Genomic DNA, 13,655 nt, shown 5'->3' on the forward strand with positions numbered 1-13,655 from the left:
CTAGGTAATACTATGTCATCTTGTTGAGAAATTACCTCACATTGGTCTTGTTTCTAGCAAACAACCTCTAGGCAGGTCAGAAGGACAGCTCTGCAGTGCGGATTGGGTACAATGAAATGTCTCTGCCAGTCTAAGAGTTGTAAAACCATAGAGGACACTCTGCTACTAGCACTGAGAATGGGACATGCTCAGTATATTTACCATGGCTAATGACTGTCTGCAGCATGTTTTGTGTGTGATGAGGGACACTGAAAAGTGCACCATGTGTGGCACCTTAGCAGCAGAAAGTGAGATTTGGGGGGTGGATGGCCATTTACATGGGTCATTCAGTGTGGACTAATGGTTAACTTGAAGTAGTTTTTGTTAGTTTAAGTTTTGGCCTAATTTAGTTTTTGAGAATTACTCCAAGGAGACCTTGAGGTAGCTGTTGTTTTCACATTTGCCATTACTAAAAGTAATGCACGGGACAGCTTTGGTTGTACTTGATTAAAAAGAACATCTGCAATAATCAGATAGTTTGACTATGACTCCCATTGTCTTAGAAAAAAAATGGAAAGAGAAAGGGCAAAATAGTATCCTGCAGAAGAATCTGAGATTTAATTTGTCAGGAACATCCCCATAGAAAAGGGAAGTTAATTATTTCAAAATTGTCTAGATTTTATCAGGGTCAGGGGTTTTACCTTTTAAATCAAAACTCACCATGAAAGTAATTTTGTTAAAAAGTGACCATAAAAAATTAATTATGATTGCCATAGTGATATTCCTGTTACAGCTCCTGAAAGATTTCTTGTCCATCTCAGTCTGAGTTACATCTAGTTCTTATGATCAGTGAAAGTTTAATGCCTGTAGTCACTAATTTATTGCGTCTTACACTCTCACAAATTATTTTTACTACTTCTTATCAAATAATTTCATAATCATCCTTTAACTCTGTGGAAGAAAATACGCAGCTCAAAGATTGTAGCTTTTAAAAAGTGATCCATTACAAGTCCTGTTGCCCAGTACTGTCTCATGAGTGGGTTTTTTCCTAGTTTCTAGTTTATGATGGGAAAATATGTAGAAATATTCCACTCCAGTCCAGTACATGCAGTGGAATTTCAGTATGTGAAATATCCAAAATCAAAATCATAACCCATCTCAAATTTTGACAAATCAAAAATTAACCAAAGTAGAGATATAAATTGTGCATATAAAGAAAAGAAAGAAAAAGTGCGCATTCAAGGAGTGACAATTCTTAAATTTCTCCCCCTCGTAAAGGGAAGTATGTGAGTGTGTGGGCACATGGAAATGTCTGTTGGAAAGGAGGGGAGGAATGGAGAGTGTAAAGCAAAGGAAAACCAGAAGATTATGGGTGACTTCCAAGTAGAGATATTATGTGATTAAAAAAATCTATTTTGTAATAACTTGTATTGGTTTTTTTTGTGAATATAGGGTCCCCAGCATAAATCTCCTTCTGGCAGAATCCAGACATGTGCAAGTGAAAGCACGGTGGCTCAGGTTCCAGCTGGATGGTTTCACTGTGCAGTGCCAGAGGTGAGCGTACGGTGACCCCTGCCTGCACCGGGATTCCCGGGATCAGCACAGCTCCCATTGCTCAGCCACGAGGTGAATCCACTTTTCTCTGTAAGACGACAACGTGTGATGGTATCACTGGCTAACACAGGACACAGGATCTACTTACAAACAAGTCACTGAAACCTGTGTTTTGTTTGCTTTCTGAATGAAGAGGTTTCATAATCAGTCATTATTAGTACACTTATTGTCTTGGGATGTTGAGAATGAATGCTTTTATGAAGAGGTAGTAACTGCTTTCCATCACTGAAGCTCTAGTGACAGGTTATAGAAGTTTTCTCAAATTCTCTCACTTTGAGGTCAATGTAGAAACCGAGGAACAAGTTTTATTTATTTTACCTCCTGTTGATTCCATTCAGATTTTCCAGTCACTCATCAGACTTGAAAATAATGTAGTTTTTTGTTCTCTAACCACTAGAGAGTCCTGAGGCAAGAAAGGTATGAAAAAAAATAGTTTTTCTCCCACTGGGGAAAAGATTAACAATGTTGCATAACTCCGTTTTATCCTCCTAAGGACTGGTGGTAACAATCTCCTTGAAATAGCCATTAACCTAAAAGCTGGGGTTCTCCATGGGGTTTAGAAGGCTGGAACTCTTGCCTTGGCTATGCCTGATGAGGTTCTCCCATTTTCCAGATTAGTGTTCTGGCCAGCAGCTTGTTGTTTGTCAGTACGAGTGCTTATGATGGGTTCAGCAGACAGGCTTAAATTTTATTCCACATTAGACCAATAGGTTTTAAAGTCTTGTTATTGTTTCATGAGATGAGAGCTTTATTTTATCAGGGCTGCCTTTCAGATAATACAAAGCAAAGTGAGTCATTTGCTAATTTAGCTTCCTTAGGATATATGGCTTAAGCTGTGCCTTGTCTGTGTTTCCTCTGATGCATCTGGAATACTCTGCCCAAAAGAGGGGGGAGGAAGACTGGAGATAGATACAAATTTTTCTCTTTTTTTTTTCAGTTGTGTCTGGCTACTAAGGTGTGTTTTGTATAGCCTAAAAACCACTATCCGCTAGCAAAAGAACTGCTTGGGAAAAGCCAACCCCATTCATCTCCTTACATGGCTTTTTCCTCTTCTGAGGCCTGAGAGAAAGCTTTGAACCTGAAAGGTGCTAGTGCCTAGTAGTTACTAAGCAGTGAGAGTTCAGTCATACTCAGGCCAGAGCTGTCTTCTCTCTCTGCTTCATTTGCTGCTTGTTCCATTCACTTTCTGGGTGTTTTTATCATTTGTGTCTGCCCTATTAGCCATATGACAGTCACCACACAGAGGAGGATAATGGGCTGAGGCAGGTAATACTACTCTACCTTTCAATTCACAAATTTAAGAAAGAGAGCTTGAACTTTTCAGAACATTTGAATTTTTAAGTAATTTGCTCTCAGTACTTTGCATGTGCAGGTTCTCCTTTCAGCTGGGTTGAGAGGAGAGTAGAATTTTTTAAGACAGTTGTTGTCCTTCTTCGTTCCACTCAGTTCTCCACATAAGGCTATTTGGCTTTCCAGTGCTTCTGCTTCACTTTTCTTCTCCCTGCCGAAGAACATAATTTTGTGTTATCAATGAACATCAGTCCAGACCTCAAAGGAATGCAATTTCCTGGGATCAGAAAGGAATGCAGAGGTTAGTCTCATAAATCCTCTGGACACTCTGCAGCTCTTCCAGCTCTTAGCCAGGTTTGGCAGCAGGGTCATTTCATGTAGCACTCACGTAGCAAAACACATTTCTTTTGTGACCTCTGAGCAAGCTGTTCAGGGTAAATCACTGTACATATGGTTGTGACTTGAGCAGTGCCTGTGCATGTCTCAGCTGCTTTCCTGCTATTCTGTCTGTGCAGAATTCTTCTTATGAGGTGGTATTCCTGGAAGATAGAGCCTCCTGCTACCCATGAAAAATAGGGACTGATTTTTCTGAGGGTCACCACATGTACAGATGCCAGAGTCAAGGAGATTCTAGATGGAATGTTACTTATTATGTGAAATATAGTTGTTCTGGGAGCAGATGAGTGTTTGTGGACAGTAAGGATGGTATCTCCTTGCTGTGGTCCCCAGTTCTCCAGTGCAAGATTCCATGTGGAGACAGTCAGGAATACTTTTATCTTTGCAAGATTTTTCTTCATAGATTTTAGATTTTTATTGAAGAGGTGTAAAAACTGAAAGCATATTTGAAAATGTTTTCAATATTTTCATGCCTCTGAAAGTGATAGGATGTGGTCATGTGCCTCCAAACAGATTTTTCAGCTGAAAAAGAGAAGAAAAAAAAGCTCTATTTTCTGAAAAGCCAATAATCGTCTTAAAAATGTTTCTCTGAAACAAGATATGCTTTGATGAGCTTAGATGTCATGATACTGTTTGCTTGGCTGGTAATTCTGCAGCACCCTCAGCTCTGTCTTCCTGCCTGTACCATAGAAACAGCAGGCACAGCATGTACCTACCTCCACTTTCAGGGAAGAGCCACAGACCAAACCAAAATTCTCTTCTGCGGTTGCCCCCAGGCAACCAGAGGTCTGAGCTTCTGCAGTTTATCTCTTCACGGTCCTTCGTTTTATTCTCCTCCTATTTTAGTTTATTTTCCTCTATCAGGTTTTCTAAATTCTGCTTTTCTTTCTTTCCTCATGTCTCTCTTTAGAAGAATGCCAGCTTTTTGCTGAGTTCTTGACAAATTTTGCAAAATGAGTTCTGGATCTCCTATGATACGGGTGATCAGATTATTGTGATGGAGTTAGTTGAAAGGAAAGTTATTAATTATCAGGTCTCAGGCTTTAGTTTGATTAGTCGACTTTCAAGCTACAACTTCACTTAGCACTGATACGGGCTTAACTCCTCTGTTAATCCACTGACTGTTTGGACTGCTGCTGCAACCCAAATCCATTCTGGGAGCAGACTGTATCAGAGAAGGAAGAGCCTGAAATATTACTGCTACAGAGGAGATTATATATTAGAAAGACTGAAAGATTATATTTGGTTCAGGGCAGAAGGGCTCGCTCGATGCTTCTGGTAGCTCTTAAGCCCTCCTTGTGAAATGAGGAAGAAATGGCAGACTCAGCACAAACTCTTGTTGCAGAGGTGGGTGTTATGTAAAAATAAAATATCTGTATGTCTGGAGCTGGGCTTTAAGAATATGGAGATGCCATATGCTGACATGACAAGGAGTCCTGCAGGGAAATATTACCTCTTTCATTAACATGTAGCTGTCCATTTCTGTATGTGGGCTAAGTTTGCGAGAGAGAAAGGGTATGTCCTTGCCAGCTATGGATTTCCAATGTATCCTTGGTTTACTTCCACACCACTAAAAACATCAGCAATCCCTGAACTTTAGTCTGGATTCATAAAGGTTTTCTGACAGCAGAGTATCTTCAGCTCTCTTAAGTTGCTCTTCTACCCCTGTCAGAGGAAAGGAAAGGTCTCTTTAGCAATATCTGTCTGCTCCAAAGACTCCTTGTTTCAGCTCACTAGGTGGAGTCCTGAACACTGTCTCCAGGATTTTTGGCCATGAGATTACTATGAGAAAAAATGGCACATATCCTGAAGGACTTCCGATTGTTATCAGTGGGATTTTACGCATCTACAAGTATTAGATTGGTGCCAAAGTGATCAGCATCTTACAGAAATGGATGCTGGGTGAGTATAGAGATTCGTTTTTCCTCTTTCCATAGGCTAGAATTGTGGTTTACTGGATGGGTAAACATAACCTTCAGTGGCTAGTTGGGAGCTCTTATTCTGCTATGCCATACTCTGAAGGAAATACAGTATGTCCTGAAAACTCTAATCAGAACTGAAGTGCAGAATGCTTTGGTTTAGTTTGGCAAACAAAGATTTGATAGAAAATATGATTTGGGTATATAATGATGGTTGAGGCTTTGGTAATGAAGAAAGACCTATGGTTTGTCTCCAGGTAGAGGTGTTGAGGGAACCTTTTAGCTATGCATGCCATCTGTAGGCTCTCCCAAGCAATGTATCTGAGCTCAGAGCAGCTGCCTTGGCTCAGAGCCCTCAAGCCTGCTTGCAGATGCATTTTGGATTGTCAGCACCTCGAGGTTTCATTCTGTGTCTTCAATTCCAAAGTGCTTTGGGAGTATGCACTGATGGAAGCCCATGTAGTTGGGGTGTAAGGAAAGAATGGGCTGTTACTAGGAGAGGGGATCCCAGCTTGCTTTTCAATGTCATTGCAGCCATACTAACCTTTTCCCAGGTTTTCCAAATGCTGTGTAAGCAGTCACTGTGCAGCTGAAGTCTGTATTGTTCAGGGAACAGCATACCCACTTTGACTTACAGCTATTTTATTTAAAGTGACCAGATGGAACAACCCTATTTAGATTCAGAATACAGCAAATTGTAACACGGGTATTTTTCAAGCACGAAAAATGTTACCATAAATATACAAGCTTCACACTTGAGAAGATGGAGAAGAAAATTTTATCCTCATTGTACAAAACTATGTAATCATTTATAATTATGCTTCTCAGCTGTGAAGAATATGTCTTTTTTTTTTTTTTTTTTTTTTTTTTTCAGTGTATACTGTAATTTTCAGCTGCTGGCTAAATGGTGGTTTCCAGAACAGATGATTGATTCTCTTGGCAGCAGGGGGACATTCTGTAGCCTTTATTACAAACCCCTAGTCCTTTAAACTGTGGGTTTCATCCCCTCTGCAGGGTTGCCTCTACTCTGTACTCAGGCCTGTCCATGGACAGCACTTCCTCTAGCAACCACGTTGACATTGAAGGGTGCAGCCCATGAGAGACAGATAAAAAAGCTAGGGGGAGACTATGTGGATCTGAATATAAAAGAGGGCTCAGCTTCTCAAAGCATTATTACTGCACCTCTGTACAAGGGAGATCATGTACACCGTCCTCCCAGTCTAGGGGAAAAAATTCTGTGACTTGTAGCTAAGTAAAATTTACAGGTCACAAGATGGCAGCATAATCTCACTAGTCAGGGTGACAAAATTTGAAGGGTCAGGTCAGTTATTTTCCTCAACTCAAACTCTTGTTTTGAACAGTTAGAAAGTCCTGTATCTAACTAGCTGGTGCTTCCTAGGCTCTAACTACTATGTATATAGGTGAAACTATTATATATGTATGTGAACAGCCTTTTACATCACCTTGCAAAATAACCTATTTCATTTGCATTCTGATGCACTGTGATAGTAATGACATAAATTGCTCACCAGGAGTTCAATATGCAACAAAGAAAATGACAGCAGCATGTTATCTAACTAATCAGTAAAAAAAGCAATGTTGGCACTGACTTTGCAAAGCCTGTGCAACTGGGAGTCGTTGTATTTTCACTTCCTTTCGGCTCTTGAGAGCAAGATATTCTGAACCCTGTCTCAAAATACACATTTCTTAATGAACATTATTTTTTTGATAGTACTACTGAGTGAATATATTCCCTGTGAAGAGCTAATTAATGATTATTTTCTTTCTGTTTGAGGGATATTCCATAGTCAGTTTTTATCTGCCTGTTTGCCTGCCTGTGTGTGTGTGTGTCTTTCAAAGAGATCTGCCCATTCTTATCATTTGTCATGAGCTGAAGCTTTTCAATGTGCAGCAGCTCATTTGGAAAAAAGGACTGTGCTAGGGAGAGATGATTCATCACATCAGTCATCATATTATATAATGCAGAGTGGTAACAAACCTACTGAGAACATTCCTAGCAGCAATATTCCCACTTGTGACTTTAAATACTTAGCTCAGAAATGTCTGTAAAAATAAATGGGGGTGTCTGCATCTACTTGGAAGCAAAACAAGCCATAGGAGCAAGGCAAATATATCTCCACTTTCAAAATTAAGTGCAAGTTTTTGTGATATTATTGCAGAATTAAACCATAGATATTTAGGTGCAACTTCCAGTTGCACTTTTTTGAGAATGTTGGATCATAGTTCTACAATCTTCCAAGTGAATATGATGTTTTAACATACGTGCAAACTGTTCTTGTTGGGTATTTACTTGTTGAAGTTACAGGTGGGTTTTATCAGACAATTTTGCAAACTTTAGACATTTGAACATATGCTGAAATCCCAAACAGTCATTGGCTTTGGCTTTGTTTACCTGTTCAGATGACGATTCTAGCCTAGTTTACTGTCACTAGTCAATATAGTTGCAAACATGCTTAAGACAAATTCAATAAAACCAAAGAAAACTGAGGAAGTTGTACACTGCCACTTCCATTAGCACATCGTTTCCAGCCCAAGCAATTGGCCACATGGTGTCACTGTGTTTTAAGGCACCAAACCTTCTAGGACTAAAGCCTAGCAAATCCAAGTTTTCGAAGTATCCCAACTATGTGGTATTATCTAAGGAGACGCTTGAGCAAAAGTGCCAAGGTCACAAAAGCTTCACAGTAGGAGAGTTTTAGGAGGATATTTTACACAAAACATCTCTTTCTCAGCTTCTTGGACCTTCCTGGAATACATCAGAATTTTTTTAACCCGGAAGCACTTTTTCTCCAGATGTCTGAATTTGGGAACATGCTTGTATAGAAAGCTTTATCTTAAATTCTTGCAAGTTAGAAATTTAAAAATTCATCTGTTCTGGACTCATCCTAAACTTCAGTCATAGTTCTTCCTTTCTCCTTCTGTCTCTGTATATCTGAATTTGCAACACCCTTTGGCTCTGCTGAACAGAGGAAACTTGGCCTTATGGTGCTCAGAGCAATGTAAACTGCAGCTCCTGGGACCCACAAAATGCTATTTAATCCCTGCTAGCTCTGAAGAATGCATTGCACAATCCACCTGCTCAAGAGAGCTGTGCCAAAACCTGATGTATTGCGTATTTAAGGAGTTTCATAATGTGCAGCTATAGCAACAGTGAGAGAAACAGTTGTGTACAGATACAGTAGGAGCCTTAGCCGAGCAGATGATATCTGGCGCAGGGCGTGTTGAAAAGCTGCAAAATCTCATGCAGTGCTAAGTGTTGGGGTGCACTGTTTCTTCTGTGAATGGCAAGTGAGCCTGGGGTAGCAGGCCCTATGCTAACACCCTGGTAGTCCGTGTAGGTTGGATTAATGTTTTATAGGAAGGATACATGTCTGACAATGGCTTAACACCCATGAAGAGTGCACGGTGCTTTGTTCTGATTGCTAGCACATTAGGTAGTCGCAATGCTTTCCCTAAGCCAGTTGCTCTGCTTTGTATGGAGCTTACTCCCTGCATAGCTGCTGAGAGTGATAGCACTGGTTTAAAATGTGTATTTCTTAGTGATAGTTTTGCTACCAATTCTGTTTGGACCAGGAATTCACTTGTAATGTGCCTGTTTTGAGGGCCATGTCTTCAATTTAAGTGCACAGTCAAGTCATATTTAGAGTTGTTAGGTCTACAAAGCATAGTGCTCTGAAAATTCAGGTGCCTCAGTATGAATTTCAGTGCAATGGTACAAATTGAGGAATTAGCTGCGTTAGTCTGGCCTTGAATGTGACCCGAGATTAAATGCTAAATAAAACCTGGACTGTCAGATGTCACAGGCTACAGTAGAGCCGAAATGTCCTGTCCCTTGCAGAGACAGCAACAGTACAATGGGTGGGTTTGGAAGACCATTTGTGAGTCCATTTGTGTGTACATTTGTGAACAGCAGATTATTTTGTGTTTCCTCTTGTTACTTGCAATGTAAAACCCGCTTAGAAGTATGTTCCACTGATGTTTATTTAGAAAAACTTACTCAAATATAATTTTGGCCTATGATTTCTCCTATTTCCCCTCACCATTGCTTCTGTGATTATCTTAACTGCAAGAATTCTCCATTGGCCTCTGTGCTGGTGGTGGCCTTTAGTATGGGAGCTTCTGCAGAGGATAAAACATGGTATGGTTCCTCCTGGAGGAAGAAGAGCTTCAAGCAGAAGGTATGAACAGTAATGGAGAAGAGCAGACGGGGTCTCCTGTTGGAGAAGGTGGTAGGTCAAACTTGGGAGTAAGTTGGGCCTATTGCCAAAACAATTTGTCCTTGTTCTGCAGATCTTGGAAATTGCTGACCTCATTATCTAAGACACAAAGCGTCTCCTGGTGGTGTGCAGGGAAGTCCTAACACAACTATAATTATCCTAATGGCACTGCTGCCATGATGGTATATAAATTATAAACAGGAAGGACTGAAACCCTCTGACACAGATGAGATGCAAATGAAGGGCTGGTGCCTCTACTATAGGAATTACCAATAAGAAATGGAAACTGGCTGAGGAAATCCTTCAAGGTTTGTCTTCAGGAACTGCCTTCAAAATGTTTGCTCAGGAAAGAAAGCTGTGAAACAGCGGCAGGATGGGTGTTTCCTCCCCTTGTGGTTTTATGAACCTCAGGCCCTGGAACCAAGCCTCCTTCTGAGGAAACTTGTATGTGTTGTCTCGTGCAAGGTAGTACCTGGGAAGCTCTAGTGCTCCATATTTTTTGGAAGAGATGCACTGTATATCAGTGCCAAGGGCATTTCAGTATTAGTTTCTAACACTGTTAGATTAAAGAGAGAGTCTTCTTGAAATAATGGGAACAGCTTGTCTCTTCATCTGAAGCTTTTTTATGAAGCACATAGACCATCACTGCTTGTGGATATAGGTCAACTCCAGGTTTCTAAAATATGTTTGATATATAAGGAAAATCTTGAATATGGAAGAAAAAGATTTTTAAAACAAAGGCCATCTATGAATACTTAGTTGGACATACCCAATAGATGCATTTTTCCCAGTAATTCCTGAATCAAGTTCCTGGTGTTTGATTGAGCTACACATAGAGGAGAATCATCCAGTTTTGATTTAAATTTAGTTATCATGTGGGAGGGAAATGTGGTGTGGAGGCTGAGAAAAGTCAGGGGTCACCATGTGAAAGGAAGGTATAGGAGGGAAGATACATAGTTTAGCTTTAACACAGGTTTCAAGATCAGAAATAGAATTTATTGACATTTATGGTACTGTGGCACGTGAAAAGTCAAGAGAGAAGTGATTTGTTAAAAGTGATAGAAGTTCCTAGATAAGGTGTAAACCTTGCTCTGAAAAAGATCTGTAGTCTAAATAGATTACATGAACACCAACACAAACACCAACACATATGAAAAAATAGAAGTAAAGGAACAGGAGTTTAACAATAATTAAACCTATGAAAAAATGTGATACGTTTGGTTTTCATGGGGAGCAGAGAGGGGAAAATGGGTTGCTTGCTGTTTTGTGTCTATTCCTTTGTTGTTTGGTTGTGCTCCAATTCATAAAGCACTAGTGCACCTGAGGTGGCACTTCACCTGGGAATTATCCTATTAATATCAATTACACTGTTCCTGAGAGGAATGTGTGCAAGTGTCTGAGAAGATCAAAGCTTTTGGCTTTTAAATGCATACGATAACGACTAAATGGATAGCAGAAAAGCTGGAATTGTCTAAGCACAAGACCTACTAGTGAATTACCTGTGGCTGCAGATCAGGAAGATGTCTCTTAATCTTTTTGGCACATCTTTTTTCCAACAGCAAAGACATGGCTTTGAACTTTCAGCATTTTACTATGGGTTGTTTTTTGACTGTCTGAATTTTGACTACCTTCCCTCAGTAATCTGGAGTGGTGAGGGACAGGAGACAGTGTAAGGGATGAGGATTTTACCTGTGCTGAACTCTACACAGGTAGCAATAAAAACCCCAAGATGTTCTGTTGTTAGTATGTTTTTCATGAAAACCTGTCCTGACACAGACAGACCACAATGGTGATGACTACATATGTCAGAAGGAAGGAAGTGGAGCTCAAATGATCGTGACCAGAACTAGAATTAAGATATCAAATAGATATTCCTGTCACTAGAGGCTGAAATGGATTGGCATGGATTCACCTGTACAGTTCTTTCAAATGTTCAAATGAAAGGGGTTGTTAATAGCTGTTAAGATCTACTCCTATTTAGGAAAGCATCAAATTGCTTTACGGTATCTTTGTTTCTTGGTTTTGCAATGGAGGCCACAGTATCTTCTGTTGGAGTTATTAATACAGACTTCCTAGTACATGAGTATATTGAATGAAAATTAAGCTGCCCTGCTCACTTCTTCTTACAGACTGTCCCTGGTGCCGTGTGAAACCATTAATTAACTTTGACTCCCAGGTTATTCCCCCCAGAGCTGAAGGATGTTTTGCTTGGGACAAGTGAAGAGCATTTAGCTGCATCTGTAATAATGTAATGCAACCATTCATTTCATTTGATTCAGAGCCACATAAGGTTTAACAATGTTCTGTGTGGAACGAGAAGCGTCTTAAAGTATTAATTCAGAGGGTGGGACACATTTCTGATCTGTGCCATGGCTACTGGACCTTTTGGTGCTTTCTGGACCTTGGATAAACTGATGCCTTTCATGAGACAGACACTTGATGGGGAATATACTAAATTTCTCTGAACATTGAGAGTGTTAGTATAAAATGTTTGTGTTCATAAATTGAAGGTGTATTCTACAACAATATAATCATTATATATTTTCTTTAAAATATCAGTTTGTCTTCTGACTTGCAGCAGTTTCTGTGATCTCAGGTGAACTGGTTGTTGCTACTTTCATTTCACTCTACAAATTTCTCACTGACTTACCTAAGATGTACAAAGGATTTCTGACAAAGAGCAGGGGCTACATTACCATTTTAAATCTTATTTCCTCTCTCCTCTTTTTACTGTAAGCAAGTCATTGCACAAGGCATTCCATGCTCCACATATCTGTCCATGTTGTCAGCTGTTTGTGTATCAAGTCTGAGGAGGAGGAGGAGGAAATATGCGGTGTGTTATCAACAGTCAGGTACTTCCCATTCCCAGTTTTAGCGTACGTGAGGAAGCGGTGTCTGATGAACAGAGCTGATCATATGTTTTCTGATGCAACCCTTCTCCGTTTAAAAATGTTGATTGGATTCAGTATTGCTGGGTTGGCTGGTTCTCCAGCTTCATGGAAACCTGCTTGGAAAGCTGTCATGCTTTTGTACGCCTTGTTGACCCACCTGGCCTGTTCCTCTGGCTACCCATCATTCTGTGATGACAGGACACCGCTGGCTTCTCCCACTTACCAGGGGCTACCCCCTAGGCTGGTCAGCAGGTGAATGAGATGCCCATTAGATGTTCCTAGGCTGTTGGTCAATTCCTTTACTTCCAGCTTCCTAGATCTCTTAGCTTTGAAGCTCCCAGCCTGCCCAGGTGGCTGCTGAGCCAGAACAGCTGTGTAGTCAGGGTCCTGGCATACCAGCTGAAGCATCAACCCAGAAATTTTTCAAAATCTTTCTTATATATGGGAGTGAAATCTTTTTAGGGAGGTGTGCCAACATGATTTCCTCTGTGGGATGAGCATTCCAGTTCCCAGCACTGGTGCAGAACATTTTACCTTTTTGTGGTTCACAGTTTACTTGCTAGTACTTGGCTGACAAATGCATTCAGTATGTGTGTAACTACACAGTAGGGAAGACCAACAATTAGTGGATTTGAATCATACAAAGCAAGGGTCTCTGCCACTTTGCAATGTCTGTTGCATGGGGAGGGGTTGCAGAGTACAAATTGTGTGTGTTGCAGGGAAGGCACCAGTACTGGTTTGTGCTCTGCTGCATTGGCAGGCTGTGGGTGAGGCTTCCTTCCTGGACCTGTTTATGGAAGAGGTGACCATTTGAAATCTAGTCTTCCATCAGATCTCTGCCCTTGGGAGCTAGAGTCTCTGAGTGAATGCATCTCCCCCAGCTCAGACTCTCCTTGGTTAGGTCCAGGAGATCTAATTTTGGGCCTTTGGCACATAGGTCTGGAATCCTCTGGAAAATGAGGCAGTGTATGTAGCTTAATTTAATGTTCTGCTCTGAACAGATGCAATGCCTTTCATGACCTACACAAAAATTTTCTCTTGTTGGCCATATCATGTGTTACCTGCCACATAGACCATGAATGTGGGAGGCCTACAGTTAAAAACACCCGAGTTCCTTGAGATGCTGAAGGCTATACATTTCTCTTGGCTTTGGTATGATTTTCTATTCTAAGTTCTCAGGTTTCAAGAAGCACTTCAGAAAAATCTTTGGAGCTTCAGAATTCCCAAGGCATTATATAAGTTAAGAGGTTAAAAAGGATCTGTGCCAGTAAAAAATATTTTTTCTACTATAATGAAAGCATTTAAAATTGCAGTGTTATGCAAGTGTC

The sequence above is a fragment of the Aphelocoma coerulescens genome, chromosome 5, assembly GCF_041296385.1.
Source record: "Aphelocoma coerulescens isolate FSJ_1873_10779 chromosome 5, UR_Acoe_1.0, whole genome shotgun sequence".
NCBI classification, from domain to species: domain Eukaryota; kingdom Metazoa; phylum Chordata; class Aves; order Passeriformes; family Corvidae; genus Aphelocoma; species Aphelocoma coerulescens.